Genomic DNA, 18,118 nt, shown 5'->3' on the forward strand with positions numbered 1-18,118 from the left:
TGCTGGGGTCTGCCACACTCACTATTGCTTTTGTAATAGCCTCCAGAAAGTGGGAAATTGCCCATTTCAGTACTATGACAGGTTTCAGCCCTGCACAGCCATTCATTACAGCACCTGCTTTTCCAACAGCCAATTCCCAGAACCTCAGCTTCCCGCTCCTGGGGGCGAAAACAGCTCCTTTGGGCTATAAAGAAAACCTTGACAAGGCAAACTCTGAGAACGCAGCAACCGGGAAGCAAAGAAAAAGAACTCAAAGCCTTGCTTTGGGTATCATTAATCTCAAAACCTCAAGGCTCAAACTCACTTTTTGGAAGCTCGCTCCCAGGTTAACAAACAGAAGTGGAAACCAAGGAAAACCCCTTTACAGCTACAGCTTTCTGCCCTTTGCTTGCTGGATGCCCGGCTTCCTCCACCGCACCACGCCGCACGCGAGGCATCGCCTGGAGCTCGCTCTTACCGATGCCATGGAACTGCTAGGGAGGAAACGTACACATCAATCTCTCCGGGAGGTGCTGGTTCCCAAGCTCCCCGCGCCTGGAAATAACACGAGGAACTTATTCCACGCTGAGTCAGGGTCTGACGGCAGCTCCCGGCCCGGCCGCGGTGGATGCGCTTCCTTCCCGGCGCGCGTCACGGGCGGCAGAGCAGCAGCCCAGCGCTGCCCAAGAGGTTTCCTGTTTTCCCCAGTGCCGCGCGGCTTCCCGAGAGATGGGACAGGGAAAGGGGGCTCCGGAGCCTGACACCGAGCTGCTGCAGGAACCAAACCGCCTGGTTTTAAACCGCTGTTAAGAGCCAGCCAGGAGCTGAAAGCAAAATAAGCCGTTTCCTTTAACACTCCCTGATGCAGGCAGGGAATGGCCTCTCCACGGACTATCCACAACCATCCCTTCAGCGGGAAAATGGAGTAAGATTTCCCTGTGCACCCCAACGGCTTCCTACCCCCCACTTCCTGGTACTCCCATGCTTGAGTTGAGGTCATGGAAGGTGGAAGCCACTGGTTCAGCCCTTCCAAGTCACCACAGAGAAGCAGAGTCCAGGTCCGTGCTCAGCTCTTCCTACCTACACCCGCTCCTCCGAACAGCCTCCTGCTCACAATGATTTGTGCTGGTGTAATTGTTCCCGTAAGGCTTCAGCACCCAAAACCAGCACCTCCCTTTGCTCCCACCAGCACCAGCGGCCACTGGACTGCGAGCACAGCTATGGTATTACAACCACCAGCACGCACCGGGAGAGCCCACGCTGCTCCCACCGAGCCCACGCTGCTCCCACCGAGCCCAAGCTGATCCAGCATCCACTTAACCCCGCTCGGGAGGAGGCTCAGCCTCGGCAGCAGCCAGGAAGGAGACTTCCCTTCCCCTCCGGCCCCGTGGTGAGGTGCTGGGACCGTGCTCCGGCGCTGAGCCCCCGCCAGGGCAGCGCAGCCCCGGGTCAGCCCGCAGCTCCGTTAATGGGCCCTGCAAGAGGAGCGATGGCGGCGGGAGGAGGCGAGGTGAGAGGTCAGGGTAATATTTACTCAGAGGTCACCTTTCACTTTCATGAAGCGGGGAAGCGGCGCTGGAGCAGGAAAAGGGCTGCGGGGGACGATCCTGCCTGGGAAGCTGCTGCCACACCAAGCACAACACGAGGACGGCTCCGGAGAGCCATGAAACACACCTGGGGCTGGGCTCTGGGCTCTTCCCTCTACTGCTGTCATCCACCCCACTGGAGAGGCGGAGGGAATGGCTGGGGTAGGCAGCAGCCAGGTGTCCTGCACCTCAGGACATCCTCCTCCAGACAGGAGCCCATCACACCACGGGGCCATCCCTCCGCACCGTGGTGTTTATGGAGCTCCCAGGAGGCAAGGCACACAGAGCAGGGAGCCAGCAGGGAAGTGCATCAGCTGGCTCCCAAAACGTCCCCAGGGGACCTCTGTTTCTTGGAAGCACCACCTCCTCTGCCAAGAGGAGAGATGGGTTCGAGCGTGCCTCCCAGCACGGAGCCAGGTCTGGTCCCCTGTCCAGCACTTGCTGCTGCCCTGGCACAGCAGAGGCCCTGGCTTGGCAGGGCTCTCCCACGCTCACTATCACTCTGTCTTTGGAGCTGATCTGGACTTCTTTATAACGTGACTCTGATGCCTTTTATCTCCTGCTCTCAATGCAATTTTAGCCCAGGCAAAGCAGGATTAAATTTTCATAATACGATACATTTATCTTGCTTTTCATTGCCCCCCTCCCCATCACCACCTCCCAGCTGGAATTCACCCAAACAGAAGCAGCGATTACAGTGAGAAACATGAGATGGGCTCTACCCGATAACGGAGGGGAGGGCACCTCTTTCCCAGCACCCTGTCCCTGGCAGCCCCCCGCCTCGCAGCCCCATATCCAGCCTGAGGCTGACAGCATCACTCAGCCCCTCCGAAACACACAGATGGATCATAACTGGGAGGCAAAGCCCAGCAGATAACGTGCAGCAGATCAGGGACATCACTGACATATGCTGCACTTGTGTGTTTGGTAAACCTGTGCTTTCTGGTTAAGTCCTATCAGAGCCTCACCCCAACCTGAGCAGCTCCCAGGGCTTGTGCTCAGGGGCCACAGTTTCCTGGATAAGGAGCACGAATGTCCAAAAAGCACCAAAATCCTCCTGCCCCCGCCCCTAAATGCAAAAGCAGGGGTCTGACCCGCAGCCCCTCCGAGGGGCTCACACGGGAGCCAGAGGCTGCATCATCTCAGGGCAGCTTTGCCAGTCGCCGGGTTTATGTTCATTTCCAGTTGGGCTCCGTCAGCCTGATCCGGAGGATCCCCTCTAGTGGGATAAGGAGGAATTTCAAGCCCACATCCCACTCCCATCTCCTCCGGAGCTCCGCATCAGCCACCGGCCAGCCCAGGCTGAGTGATGGGCTGCAGCTCAGGAATTCCTCATCCCGTTTGGCCAGAGCCATTTGGAATGAAGTCAAAACCAGGCTGGAAAAGGCAGATGCCGGGAGGCAGCGCGGATAGGAAGAGAGAGGAAGAAGACAGCAGACATCAAGGATAAATCCCCTTCACGGCAGCAAAGAGAGGATGACTTCCATCAGTAAAACACCCGCCTTTGGCCATGAGGTGCCACCCAGACCTGGACCTCACCAGCAAGCCTGCAGAGCACAGGCTGGAGGCGTCGTGGCCACTGTGGTTGCAGTGGCACATGGGGACACAGCCAGAAGCACCCACCACGTGCGCTCATAGCCCATCTCCATCACTAAACCACCCAGTAAACGTGTGTACTTACACTGCAGGAAAGAACATGAACACAAGCCCCAGGCGGCCGCTGCCGCTGCCCAAGGACAGCAACACTGCCCTCAATTCTGCTTTTGTTCCCGCATTGGTTTCCATCCCGGAGGCTCCCTCTGCACCACTTCTGCAGACAAAAGAGCTCGTGGCCTCCTCACACCAAACCACCTTCACGCCTCACCCAGCCAAGCTGTGCCCTCGCCCTGTGCCATGCCCTGAGAAGGAAGGTGGGCACCCGATTAGCAGAGCTGAGGAGGTCACACATGGGATGCTCTCGGTGACAAGGACACATCAGATCCAGCCATCGGCGCTTGTGGCTCAGCCCCAGGAAGAACTCAGTGGGACCTTTTCCCCCTGGGTTCCCCCTTGCCCTCCCCTTTGCTGTTGTGGCGGTGGCCTCCTAGCCAAGCTGGTTAAGAGATTAACACTCTAAAAACCACATTTACTCTAATTAGCCATGAAATCTTTGTAACTAAGTGAAAAAATGTTTCCCTTGAGGGATTTTTGTCCATTCATCACTGTTTGAATTGCCAGGGAGAGAAAGGGGGGGAGAAGAGAAAGAGGGGAGGGGGAAGAGAGGAAAAAAATCCCTCAGATCTAATGAATTAATAGCAGAATGCCCTGGGGGAGCTGCAGGCTCCTACCAAACACGGGCACCTCAAAGGGGGCTTTTCACAGGCTCTCCGAGGGGATGCTTCTGGATTATTTTGAGTTAACAGACTGTAACACAAGGCTCTGCTCCCCCTGCGAGATGGGCAGCTTGGCCACAGCTCCGCGCTCCTCTGCCCAGGGATGGACAGACGGACACTGGCTCCGGCTGTGCATGGGGACAGGGCTCTGCCACAGCACAGCCGGTGCCCCCAGCTTCTGTTTTACTGGGATAAACATCTTGGAGTTAGGTGGGAGGAGAGAAGGGGGGGGGGGGGGAAGCAGAAAATCTTGCCACAACTTAGGCCCATAAATATTTCATATCGCTGGAATAAGAACGATTATATTCCTGCCAGCACTTTTCTTGTGTATTTTAAATGTGTCACCGCCTTCTACTTTCTCCCCCGTTTGTGTTTCTTGTAACAGGCCCATGAAATAAAGATTAGCTGAATAATCAAGAGTGTTTAGAAATGTGAAGGGGCCTGTCTCAGGAGCACTGCGTGCTCAGGTTCAGCATTTCTTCACCCCCTCCCTTTTTAAGGATGCCAAACACAGATGGGGGATGCAGTTTTCACACGCTGGAGCGGGAGAGAGCGCGGTGCCCGAGCGTGCAGGGACGAAGCGAGCGGAGAGCACACACGCTTCCCCCGTCAGAAATGACAGCCTCGGCGCCGGGCAGGAGAGGGGGGCACTCTCCCCACGTTGCATATTTATTGTTCAAACTGCAGAGGGGCCAATTAAACCAGCTTGATCATTGCTGTGTTCAAACAGACGCGCGGCTGCTCCGAGGAGAGGGGTGAGGGAGGCAGGGGTACACGTTCCTGGTGTGGTACCACGCAGCCCGCTCCTCAGAGAGCCACCGAAACAACCACAGCTGAACAAAAGGGGCTTCAAAGATGCAGCTCCCACAGGGCCACACTGGGTTAGCGCCCAATGGCAAGCACAGCTTTCCCCTTTAAGCCTTCTTGCCCTGCGAATATTCACTTTTGCTCTTTCCTACTTCAGTTCTTCATATAAGCTCCTACCTTAAGTCTTCTTGCCCCGTAAGTATTAGCTTTTGCTCTCTTTCCTCTCTTTCCTAACTCAATTCTTCATATAAGCTCCTTTTTAAGCCTTCCTGCCCCATGAATATTACCTTTTGCTTCCTTTCCTACTCCAGTTCTTCACAGAAGCTGCCTACACCATGAGACAGTCTGCACCCACATCTCGCCCTAGCTCTTGGGCAATTATTCCAAGACATGCTCTAGACTCCCACATTTAGCTGCAACAGGAGCTCCTGGAGTAAGTTCTGGAAAGCCTTGCAGAGGTAGTTAAAGCGGAGATCTCGGGAAGATGCTACAAAGCACAGGTTTCCCCGAGACACCACAGGGTCTGCCCAGCAAACGGCTCCAAATGTCATTTCCATTTAGCTGCTTTGCAAGCCAATTTGTCACATACTAATGCAATTTGCTGAAGGGAGTTAAAGAGCACAGGGCAGCAGCAGACCCCTCTTCCCCAAGTAGCCGCAGTCAACTGGGATTCGTGTGTTCCCTTTTGCATCCAGCTCAAGTTCCCTTCTGCTCAGAGGGAGGGGAAGCTCAGGGTTAACACCAAGAGCAAGACCCAGTGTAGCACGAGCATCGGGAAGCACTGTTTCTATCATCTTGGTGGATGGATGGTGTGTAGATCTTACGTAGCATCTGTTACCTGTTTCCACCACACAAACTTGTTATAAGCTGGGGGAACTCCACAATTAATTACATCAAACAGCACCATAAAGTAAATGAAGAGTAAATTGGGCTACTTTATCTTCTTGCAACAAGCGCTGTGGATATGGTTAGAAGAGTTGAGGAAGATGACTGGCTTGCTAGATAAGCCATTTCACAACAGTTGTACATTCACGTCACCCATCACCTGCACCAAGTTTCTTAAATCAAAGCTGTTTTAACTGGTTCCCTGCACCACCCCAAAATACCACTTTAAGCTTTGAGTGTCCTCAAAGTGACAACAAATGGCAAAAGGACAGCAATAAAGACCAAAAAAACATCGTGTTTTAAATGATCCAACACTTCTGTGCTAAAGGAAAGAAGCTGAACAGCTGCTCTGAAGACAGCACAGACTTCTTCCAAGGCATCTGTCTTTCAGCTCTAAAGTAGGTCATTTGATTTAACTTTTAGACACCGTATCAATGAAGCCATCTGAAGAATGAGAGACAAGACCATCTCCCGAGTCAGCTGCGATCTATTAAACACATTCAAGCCACCAGCAAAGCATCAAGTGCTCAGCAAACAACAGGGAAACCCTGTCAGCAGCAGGTTTTCTCATCACGATACTCCGCAAACTTCACATTCTTTCATCCCCAAGCCAGTCCCTTGAACTGTTGGTCACCGATGTACAGAGGTTTTTTCTCTGCCACTTACTATTCACCTCACTTAATATTAACCTATTGACTTTCTGATACCCCTTAGAGCACAGATTAATTGAGCATCATTCACTTCACCTACGGGAAGGTGAAAGCATTTGCCACAGCTTAAAGGGAGATAAAGCCCGTAATGCCACGGAGGTCACAACAGGAGGGGACATCCACGGAGGTCACAACGGGAGGTCACAGTGTGGCCCCTCCAGTGCTCGCACAGAGCAGCTTCAGCTCATCACACCATCCACCAGCTCCAGGGCTGGGGAAACTCAGCATCACACTGAAGTAAGGATTCCCCTGAAGGGAGCACGGGTGCATTCCCTTCCCTCCCTACATCCCCTTTCAGAAAGGGTCTTGTGAGGATTTAGGGAAGCGTTAACGGGGATTTTTTTCCCCAGCATTCCGGGTGTTTTCAGCCCCTCCTTGCCAACAGTAACTTTTTATGGAAATGAGTCGATTCTGGTGCATTGACTGCTCCAGACCGTGACTGAGCGGTAACGAATGACAACGGAATTAACGAGCACATCCATCCCCGCTACAGCCCGTGCCTGGCCGCGAAACGGAACCGCGGGAAGAGGGGGGTGGCTGGTGACCGGGCACGGGGACCTCAGAGGCATTTTTCCAGCCTCCCCTCGGCAGAACCTCCCGGGGCTCGCCCGGTACCGCGGCAGGGCGGGCGCCGCCGCGCACCGCCCGCGGGCTGCAGCCTCCGGTACCTCCCGCTCCGGGCAGCCCCGGGGAAGAGCCCGCGGTCGGTTCGGGGCTGGGGAGAGAAGAACGAGCCCCGACCTCCTCTTCCTCCTCCTCCTCCCTGCGCCCTCCCGGCCGGACCGGGCAGCGGGGATGCCCGAGGGAGCCGCAGCCCCGGGGACGCTCCGTAGCCCCGGCCATTCACTCACCAGCCCTCGCAGCTCCGGTGCCGCCCGCCTCCTCGGGGTGCCGGCTCACGGCGGGGAAGTCCACCCGGCTCCCGACACCATGGAAATCCAGGGCCGGGTGCCCGCTACTCCACCGCCTTCCCGCAGCCGCTCGGCCTCCCCCGGCTCGGCTCGGCTCAGCTCCGCCGCCCGCTCATGCCTCCGCAGCCCCTGCCCGAGCACGGCGGCGAGCCCCGGCTCCCCTCCGCCGCGCCGGCATCCGCCCGCCGCCGAGCCCGGGCGCGCTCCCGCCGCCACCGCGCCGCCCCCGATCCACGTTTAACCCTTCCGCAGCCTCGGCGGCGGGGCAGCACCGGGAACCCGCGGCACCGCAACGGAACAAAGCCGGGGAGCGGGGCCGCCGCACTCACCTCGACGGCTGCGCGCCCCCGGCCGCGCTGAGCGAGTCAGCGGCTCCCGCACCTGCGCCCTCCTAAAGGCTCCCGCGCTGGGTGGGTTGCAGCCTCTCATCAGCGCTGGGAGGGAGGGGAATGGAGCTCTTCCTTCCGCCCCCCGCACATCCCTTCCCCGCAGGCTCTGGTGCGGACGCTGACCCCCAAGCGCTCCGTGCCTCAGTTTCCCCATTTAGGTCAATGCCGTTCGAGCTGACGGCTCAGCTTTGTGCCAAGAACGCATCGCCTACAGCAGAGCAAAAGTTGTCTGTGCGCTGCAGTCTCTGAAGCCACCAACCCTCGCACCTCCTGGCTTGCCAAAAGCCGTCCAAGACCAACCACAGCGGCCACAGCCAGCTGGGACAAGGAGCCCAGTGACCACCCGCTGTTGGGATCCAGAGGATCCCTCCTTGGGATGGAGCAGCTCAGCACAGAGCCCTTACCTGGCCTCGCTCAAGTGCTGGAAAAATACCTGGAAGCTGTTAGGGTGCCCAAAGTGAGGAGCATCTCCAACCACCCCAGAGCCACACTGGTTACCTGCCAGGGAACAGGAAGGCAGAGTCACCCCCACCAGGACAGTGTGGCCCCAAAATCCCAGCAGCACCACGGTCCAGTTAAACGTGCCCCAACACTGCGGCACAGGAGCAATTCTGAGCAGCCCAACTGGTGGAGGGAATCAATAACATGATGGATTGCTGTCTTCCATCTCCTGTCATCAAGGATTTTTTTACTACACATGGCAGTATTTGAGAGAGAAAATTATAGCCAGAATCCTGGGCCTCTGCCACTATAAACCCAACTGACTGAACTGACCCAAGAGCAGGTCTGGAGAGGGGAAGACACAGCTGCTGTTAGTTTTGCTGCCTGCCTTGTGTACAGGGTTCAAAAGCCTCTTGTGTGGGGTTGGGCAGGGAATGCCTCTGCATCCCACTGTGCTCTGGATCTTGTGCTTTTCACCTCCAGGAGGGCTGTAAACCAGTGCCTGTGCTGCCCCCTCTCCAGGGAGACCAGTGCCGGTGTCTCTCTCCCCATCCTCACCACATTCACCGTCCTTCAGGAAAGGATTTCTTTTCCAATAGTGCCTGTGCCACCATCTGTGGAGCACAGGCAAAGCTCCCTCCACACCCCACTCAAGTCACTGCCACGGAAAGGGTCCCCTCAACTTCTCTGGAAGCTCCAGAGTGGGGATTCTGACATCCTGAGAAGACACACAGGTTGCAGCTGTTCAGCTCAGGCGAGGAAACAGAAGACACTCAGTGGATGGCAGCACTGGTTCCTTAGCAAGCTTTTCTCTTTCGCTGTCTCTAATACACTTACTGTGCCGTGCATTCACAATGAATGATGCTAAACCCGATTACAGCTACCATCCTTGGTTAAATGCACATCCCACTAATGCTGTTTCTCCTTTTGCAAAGTCCATATGAGGCAGTCAGAGCATCCCCACAACCGTTTCTCTCCTCTTGCATCCTGCCTTCTTTTAATTAATGGTCAATTATGTTCCTGTATAGAGAGTCCAGCACAAGCTCATTACACGATTGCTCAGCTGGGGAGCAGCCCCAAGACTTGTGGAGTAGCTCATGCACAGGGCACGTGAGCAAAGGGCTGTTCCAGCATGCAGGGAGAGAAACAAAACAGGTGGAGATTCATCTGGGTCTGCTCAGGTGATGGATGTGCTGCTGGGCTGAGGAGGTGCCTCTGTGCTTTAAATATCAGCAAGCTCTGTGCTGAAACAGCTCCTGGAGAAGTCACAGGATCCCAGCCTGGTTTGGGTTGGAAGGGACCTTAAAGCTTATCCAGCTCCAACCCCTGCCACGGGCAGGGACCCCTTCCACTAGAGCAGCTTGCTCCAAGCCCCTGTGTCCAACCTGGCCTTGAGCACTGCCAGGGATGGGGCAGCCACAGCTTCTCTGGGCACCCTGTGCCAGCGCCTCAGCACCCTCCCAAGGAGATACGTTTTTCCTAATGCTCAATCTAAATCTCCCCCCTTCTGTGGATATTTGCAGTCACCTTTACCTGGAAAGGGTGACAGGCACAATCCTGGAATCGAAGTCTGGAGCTGTAACAGAAGGACAAACCTGCCACTAGTTCAATCAAATACACATGGTGTGCGCATAGAGATGCGCATACACGTAAGTGCAATCCTATGCCCGCAAAGCTCCACGGAACCTCTGCACACATACATACCTATGCGCAAAACCACAAACTAAACCAGGAGTGCAAATATCAGTCCATGTCTGACAGCCCCTGTATGCGTCCAAGCCAGGGCAGGAAGGGCGCTGGGATGCACAACTGGGATCTACCTGGGTTCTTTGGCAACAGGGTCACCAACACACACCCATGGCTTTGCCGGACAGACCCTTGGCACTGCCCTCATCCTATCCCCCAGAGAGCTCTGAGCTTCACCATGAAGCAAACCAGGAGCTCAACAACCGCTGGCCAAGCGGGGAAGATGGGCTCTAAGGCCTCTTCAAACTCTCGGCACGCAACTTCTCAGCTCCGTGTCCTGAGCCACAGGACCCTTTGCTGAGCACTCCTGTTCCGCAGGGCAGGATCTGGACTGCAGATGACAAAGCAGTCTTTAAGCAGCTGGTGAAGCAAAGCGCCGGTGAAAGATCGCTCTCTGTTTCTAGCCTGTGTATGCACAATTTCTCTCTGTCCTCATCTTTGATAAACGCCCTTGCTTCAGAGCACAGGGGTCATGAATCTGTCTGAGCCGTGAGAAGCAACGAGCCTTTCTATCCTCCCAGCATCAGCCCTTCATATTCGCTCAGAGTCCTGGACAACCCAGCTTCATACACTGCCTCTGGCACTTCTCTTGGTGCCCACAGATGCAGCAAGACCCAACATCAGTACTTGCTCTGCATTTGCCATTCCCAGGGTGATACAATAGATTCTGCTCTTCCCTATTTTCTAAAGTGGGAAAGTATCCTTGTTTTTTTCCTCTGTGCCCATTTAGGACAAGCCACTGAGGTGAGGAAAGCCCATCCCTGGCCTCTGATCACCCGTTAGGGCTGGCTTAGAGCAGCTGCTGAGCTGAGCGAGGGGAAGAGCTCCATCTATAGGCACCATCCATAGGGACCGCGCAGCATCACTCTAGAGCGCAGGTGCCAGCGGCTGTCAGCTTCCAGTTCCTCGCATCATATCTATCCATGCAATATGCAGCAGAGCTAATAATTATTCAGCACTAATCACTACAATAGAAGAATCACAGGCGGTTATTTAGAAATGATTGTTTCCACTCAGTTATTACCTATGACAGTGAAAGGAAATATTAAATAGTCAAACCCACATGGATAGGGAAGCTGAGTGAAAGATCAATGGGAATTTACCCAGCACTTTCTGCTATCCCTCCTCTTCAGGGGAACCTTGTCAAGTCATTTGCTTCCTCTCTCTACTGTTCATAACACCTTCTTCAAAAATGAGAAGGATCTTCCTTTTCCTAATGTGCCTTTTCCTCTTCCCTCCTCAGGTTTCCCCACAAATGTGAGCTTCGGTTCCTGCCTCTGGATCTTCTGGTTTGAACTGAGCTGAAGTTAACTCACAAACATTTCTTCTTTCTAGAACAAACTGTTTTCATTGGGAGCAAGGGCAGGAGAACAGAAAGTCCCCGAATCCCGAGTTCCAGAGCATCTTGTTACTGTCAAAACCACAACTGCCGGCAGCGCGTGCCCAGGTTGTGTCAGAAATTCAAGGTGCAGACAACAGGCCATTTTTAATTGTCCTCCTACAGCTAAGAACTGCCTCAGCTGAAATCAAGGGCATCATACAGGGGAGAGCACAAAAGTAACCCTGCAAAGATACTAGCAGTAGTTAGTGATTTATACAAACCCAACAGATCACAACATGAAAACATTGCTCACATTGGCCCACAGGCAGAAGGCAAGTGGATTGCTTTTTCCTAGCCCTTCCTTTGGCTCCACAACGTGACCACCCAGGGGCTACTCACAACGCCGCTCCCATCTCTCTTTAAAGATAAATATCCTGCTGTATCCCCGTGTTCCACACCTCCCTTTGAATGTACTGCCAGAAACGGGGAGAGGTTTTCTATCTCAGTCATTAGCTAAGCAACTTGCCCAAACCAGGGCTGTCTGAAGAGGTTGTCAACTCTTTGTGGCACTCTGCTCTCGCTCTGCAACACAACTGCTTTCAGAAGCATCACCAAAGTGTTCTGCAAGCCCCTCGCCATCACACAGATAAACAGAGGAGCCGGAAAAGCCACTGGATGCCTGGGAACGGGGAGCAGGAAGCTTCCCCTGAGACAGGCCATGGGACTGGGCATCCATCCATCACTTCTGGGATCGATACCTGCCCCAGCTGCTGACCCACGATCCAGATGTGGCCCCTCCAGCTGCCAAGTGATGCTCGAGGCTGGGATGTGCTTTGCCGGAGCATGGCAGGGCTGTGTGAGGCCAGGCTGCACCTCCACCTCCACACCATGACTGCCCGGGGTGAGCGATTGCAGCCCATTGAGCCAATTATCGACCCTCTAACGAAGGAGACTCCGCACAGCCTTCGACACAAAACAGAAGCCCAGCACTACGCCAGCCTGTCACGTCGAGAATTTACAGCTTAATGATTTCCTAAGGGCCAAATCCTGTTCTGACATGCTTTGCCATCGATCAGAGGCACGTTCTGCAGCAAGGAAGTGACAATTCCCTGCTCATGGGGTCACTTCAGAGCTGCTCACCAGCACCAGCCTGGTCTGTCTCCAACTTGCTCCTGTTCAGCAGCTGAAGCAGATGCAGCACAAGAGACCCTGGGTTTTATTGTCACTGGTTCATCTGCCTTATTAATTATTCACTAATGACACAGTTACAAACAAACCCGCTGTGCCTGAGGCAGCTTCTGATGATTTCCTGTCTGGGTTTGGTCTAGTATCAGGGGAAAAGGTCCTTACACCCTGAACCCCACAGATCCACACAGGCATCACCAGTGTTATTCTAAGATGCTGGTAACCACCACAGTTCTGTTGCCTGCCATTTCCATCCCAGACCACTGATGCTGAGCCCTTGGGGCTGCTTTCAACATTCCCAGCTAGGAGATTTGCAGAAATCCTTAAAAAGTGCAGGTTTTCCAAGATTTTGGCTCTAAATAGCTACATCTGAACTCCCTCAGGACCTGCTGAAGTTTGTCTGCAGGGTTCCCACCTCCCCAGTACAGGGAAGGGGTGTTCTGGGGGAGAAGCATCTCCACAACTTAGTCACTCTCCCCGTGAAGCCTAAAAGGCGGTCGCTGTGATTAACGTGCTGCTTTAGCAATAACTCTCCGAAGCATGCTCACTGCAGCATGTTCATTGGAAATCTTTAGTTCCTTCATCATAAAGAAATGAGTATTTCAGGCTTCCCGTCCTAATGAACATAAACCGTGGAGCCTACCATCAAACACGCTGTGGCTCTGCCTTTTTTCTACAGTAATCTTTGTGATTTTCCTGAAGGCAATGTGTATTACTGACAATGGCAAACCAACTTAAACACAAACCTACATTCTTTTAAACCCTATTTCATCTCTTTTTTTCCCCACTTGTCTGAGGAGACTGAGCTCTTCCCCTGCATAACGGGTGGGACGGGGGTGGAACTGGAAATCCTTTGATTTGTGGGTCTGTGAGTGTTAATCTGCTGCTGCAAAAGCTGCAATTTGTGAGTGAGGAGTGTGGAGCTTGAAGCCTGCTTATCGTTTCACGGCCTTTTCAGTGCTGCTTCGGAGTTTCTTCAGGACAGGGAGGGAGATGTTCACACTCAAATGCAAACCCAGAAGTTTATAGGAACTCCCCTGCAGGGAGCTCAGCCCAAGTCAGAGAAAGGCAGAACAGGTACACACGTTCCTTTTAAACACACATATTGTCCACCTTGCTACAATCACAATGAATACAGACTGCCAAGGGGAAAACCAACAACAAAAGGCAACTTCAAGAGCACCAACCTCTTAATTTACCTAATTAAGGTAATAAAGGCGGCCTAATTCAGCAGGACACCTTCCCATCTCATCATCTTCACTGGAATCTCCTTCTAGCTCTCTCAGTGCACATGTGCCCACGTGCATGATGCAGGGCTGGCTGAGGAAATCACAGTTTCATACCTCCAGGGAGATGTTCTGCTGGAGAGCAGGCACCAGGGCTTCCTCTCCTGCCTTCCCCCACCACACCGCCTCTGCAGAGAAGCCTGCCCTCACTCACAAAAGATGTATCATACGGCATAATTTATTTCACGTGTGATTATTGCAGAAAGGTCTTTGGTTTAATTGATGTATTGGATCATGTATGATAAGTGTATCCAGGGAGTTTTCACATCACAGGCAGATGTATAGAGAAGGACCTCCCCTGGTTCTTTTCTTTGCCTCAATACCCAGCAAGGGGCCCTGGAATATTGAGGGATTAATGTCACAACAGAGGGAAAAAGTCTGCCATTCAATCCATTTCAACATTTTATTTCACCAGTGCACCAATTAAACATTCCCTGTGTGAACAGGCCATGGATTAAAGCAATGGCAATGCTGAAAAAAATAATCATCTCTTTGGAGATCTGTCTATGGACGGATCTTTTCTCTCAAATGATCAAGGAAAATATATGAAATTGAACAAAAAAAGACCTCTTAGAAGTAAACTTTTGGGCTATGTGAATAATTTTTCCTTTCCTTGTCTGCACTCCCTTTCATGAGCTCCTTTTGCTTTCACTGGCACCTTCTCCCTTGCAGCCCATTTGCATTGCGTTCATTAAAGGGAGCTGCCGGGGTTCAGATGAAGCCTTTCAGAGCCCGAGTGCTCAGCGCTGGGAGAAGGGGATGAAGCCATGCTCTGCTCCAACGTGGACAGGCCTGCCTCATGACGGGGGAACCCCAGCAAGTCCTTCAGCTTACACCAAAGAGCAACAGAAAACATGGGATTCCCTCCAGCAAGAGCCCCAAGAGCTCTTCCAGGCTGTCTCTGTTGAGCTGCTGGTGTCTTCACAACCTGGTTTGGTTTTAAGAACTTTCCTTCTCACTGAAAAAGGACCCAAACCACCATTTTTTCCTCCCAAAAGGCCACTCGAGGTGGTGGCGATGGCAGCTCCCCGGTGCCAGCGCGCTGGGGCAGCATGCCTTTGCTGCTTGGGATCTGTGATGGTGTACTGGGGAATAAAGTAAGAACAAACCCCCTGCCCAAGCCCCTGTGTTACTGTTATGCCATAACTGATACCAAGAACAGTGCCATGTGGGCTGCAAGCTGTGCACCCGCTGGTCACCTATTTAAGCAAAGCAACTCACAATTTCAAATTGATAGGAACAGACTAGATCACAGGGAAAATAGGAGACCAAGCGTGGTATTTTTCCCAACTCAAATCCCTGCAAAACTGCGCCAAGACCTACTTCCAGCAACTCTCTCTTTATTTGGATAAGTGGAAGCTTTAAATGAGAAAGTTTTCCTTGGCAAATACGTATTGGCAGCAGAACTGGACCAGTTAAATATACCCAGCCCAGACAAAAGAAAAAGGCTGTTTCTAATTACTAATGCTTATATTTTTCTACTCCGTGATTTCTGATGTTGCCTGGGCCAGAGGTTTAGCTTGGGGAGAGGGGAAAGGGGCAAGGGGAAATCAAATACACAGATTTGCTAATATCTGAGCCACATCTCTGAATTCCTTAGCACCGCTGGCGCCGCAGCATCCTCAGGCTCCATCGCCTGTGGCAACTTCAGGCCTCAAATCACTTCAAGTTACTCATGATCACTCAAAACCAAGCCTCGAGCTCATTTCCCTGTCAGATGGGGTAATTCCCATGCAAGCAGAGCCCATACTTTGTGCTTGGCCATCCAGGTGGTGGGCCAGGAGCCCTCGTACCCTTGGCAGGATTCCTATGATGGTGAGCCTCTAAGGATGCAGAAAACAACAGAACTCCTTCACAGAACTCCTCAGCCTAGAAGTAATTCAAACTAAATAAGAAGAGACTTGAGCAAACTATCCATAAACCCGTGTCATAGAATCCTAGAATTACTTGGGCTGAAAGGACCTTAAAGCTCCTCCAGCTCCAACCCCTGCCACAGGCAGGGACCCCTTCCACTGGAGCAGCTTGCTCCAAGCCCCTGTGTCCAACCTGGCCTTGAGCACTGCCAGGGATGGGGCAGCCACAGCTTCTCTGGGCACCCTGTGCCAGCGCCTCAGCACCCTCACAGGGAAGAGCTTCTGCCTAAGAGCTCATCTCAGCCTCCCCTCTGGCAGGTTAAAGCCATTCCCCTTGGCCTGTCCCTACATCCCTTGTCCCAAGCCCCTCTCCAGGTTTCCTGCAGCCCCTTTAGGCACTGGAGCTGCTCTAAGGTCTTCCCAGAGCCTTCTCTTATCTCTTATCAGTTATTTCTTCTATGGCATTGGACTCCAGCTGGGGGAGATACTGGCTGCCCCCTGAGCACTACTGGCACTGCCATGAACAGTAAGAATTTACTTTCCATTAACGAGGCTTTAGAAAGAATTACCCCAACATGCTGCAGTGAATGTTTCATGGCAGAATCCCAGCTCGGTCTATATTCTGCATTGGTAAGCTCTGGGCTGTATTGCATTACAAGGTATTTCTTAGTGAATAGCAGAAGAGACACCAGCATCCCCTGGCAAACAAAGAAACATATCTAAACAAAAACAGCTAAACAAATCTAAACAGAAAGATGAGAACACAGCCAGGAAAACCGAATGTGCTGAACACTGAGGAACAAAGGAAACAGGAACCATTTGTTACCGAATAAAGGAACTGGAAAAGAAAGTCTTTGACAGTAAGGGAGGACGATTTGCTCTCATGGGCCAGTGAACATCTAAATATATACAAGCTGTTTGCAGCAGACTGATTGCAGCTAGGCCATAATGCTATTGTACATGCTCTAAAAGAAATAAAGGGGTTGAAAACCACTACCACAGAGAGGTACTTCAGAAACAGATCATGGGCTCTTCATTAAAGATGATTATTTTAGTGAAATCTATTTTTCTCCTCTCTTATTGCCATGTTTTCTTTTATGTTAATTTTGTGTCTGTTTAAAGTTGAATTCCTTGATCTGCAATATCTTTTAGCTTTAATTTTTTTCCCCTTTTTTTCTCTTACCAGTGAAATGAATTCAAATCATTTGCATTTATTGCAGAGAACATACAGCCTCATCTGTAGCCTTTAGTCTGACTGAATTGCTTTTCTGCTTCACAAGGCACATAGTGTAAGCTGGAGCGCGCCCCCTCGCCACTCCGGTACAGCCAGAAACAATCTGGTTGGCACTTCCATGTTTCTCTATTATGTATTATATTGACCATATATGAAATAAATAAGCAACATTATATTATTGGAAGCAATGATCTGATGAACCTATGGACCAAATCAAGCACTTGGTAGAGACTTAGAAAAGAGCAGCAGTTTGCTCTTAACCATTTCCAAAGTCGATTTTCCTTACAAATAAGTTTCTCATCGACCATCGACCCTAGAGAGAGAACTCGTAGACCTCCTTTGAAACTAGGTGTATTAGATACGGACGCTATACCAAATCTAACATCTTTGTAAGTATATACTTCAATTTCTTAACTTTAAAGGCTTCTTTAAAAAAAATACTGTATTGCTTTCATGCATTTAGCTTCAAGCGACCCAAAATACTCAAAGAGAATCACAACATATGAAAACAGAGCTGGCTTTAGACCAGGCCTATTTGTTTAAATACATTTATCAGAACTATGGCTGTAAACACAGAGAACTTGCACAGCTTCTATTACATTATCATCTCTTGTGCTACAGGAACAATATTCTTCTGTCAATCCTATACGGCAAAGCGGTAACTGCTGGAGCCAAGGGAAGGAAACGGGAAGCCCAGGTTCAGGCAATACAGAAACTGACCTCAGCAAATAAATCATTAAAACATTAAGCTTGTTCCAAGTGGCTCTCTGCAGCTCTAGTCCCAAGTGCTCCATTTCTCCACAGAACCCCAGCTCCACAGTCTCTCCCTTGGAGAAACTGGCTCTGGAGCAGAGATGATGAAAGATGACGGAGAGATTTAGATGGATGACAGGGGTAGACCCCTAAAGAGAAAGCATGCTAAAGTGTGCGCTCACGTTTAAGCACATTCTGTTATCTCCAGCAGATGCTACACCCCTTTGTAAGTAGAGATGGACTTGAGCACACGGCTGAGGGCACTGCAATTAGGGTCAAAGCGGGGAGGCTGATGCAGCCCAAGGTGGGTCCAGAGCACTGCCACCAGCCAGGACCCATTGCCCGATGCCCTTGAGGGGGCAGCGCACAGGCCAAGGCTGATCCTCTCCCAGTTCTTTAGCAGCATTATCAGCAGCAGCAGATGCTGCTGCAGTCAGATGGAAACAACACAAGGAACTTTCCACATGGCGTCTAGTCAAAGAGAGGAAAAAAAAAAGAGGATCTGCTAGAGGCTGGCTGGGGATACAGGGGAATCTCACTGCGGGAAGCAGGCGCAGCTCTTTTCAGGTCAAGCTTTCCCTGCTGTAGTGCCATGTATGCCATAGTCCCAAAGTGCTTTGGGTGCAGAACGAGGGCCTGCTTGTGCCTCTCCGAGCTGAG

At 52.0% G+C, this 18,118-nt stretch overlaps 1 protein-coding gene across 3 annotated transcripts in view; it reads right to left on the reverse strand.

Annotated features, from left to right (window-relative positions):
- Window positions 1-7,663, reverse strand: part of PLXNA2 (plexin A2) — a 169,871-nt gene extending 162,208 nt beyond the window's left edge. The window contains exon 1 of one of the 3 annotated variants that reach the window (XM_057400688.1): window positions 7,580-7,663. The gene's annotated coding sequence lies outside the window, so the exon portion shown is untranslated. Of the gene's footprint in view, window positions 1-1,212; window positions 1,253-7,190; window positions 7,453-7,579 lie in introns of those variants that run through there. The other 2 variants (XM_057400687.1, XM_057400689.1) reach the window with 2 other exon arrangements.
- Between the last annotated feature and the right edge of the window lie 10,455 nt (window positions 7,664-18,118).

Source organism: Pezoporus wallicus, unplaced genomic scaffold, assembly GCF_028554395.1.
Source record: "Pezoporus wallicus isolate ANWC-B61680 ecotype Strahan unplaced genomic scaffold, APGP_CSIRO_Pwel_v1 scaffold_7736, whole genome shotgun sequence".
NCBI lineage: Eukaryota > Metazoa > Chordata > Aves > Psittaciformes > Psittacidae > Pezoporus > Pezoporus wallicus.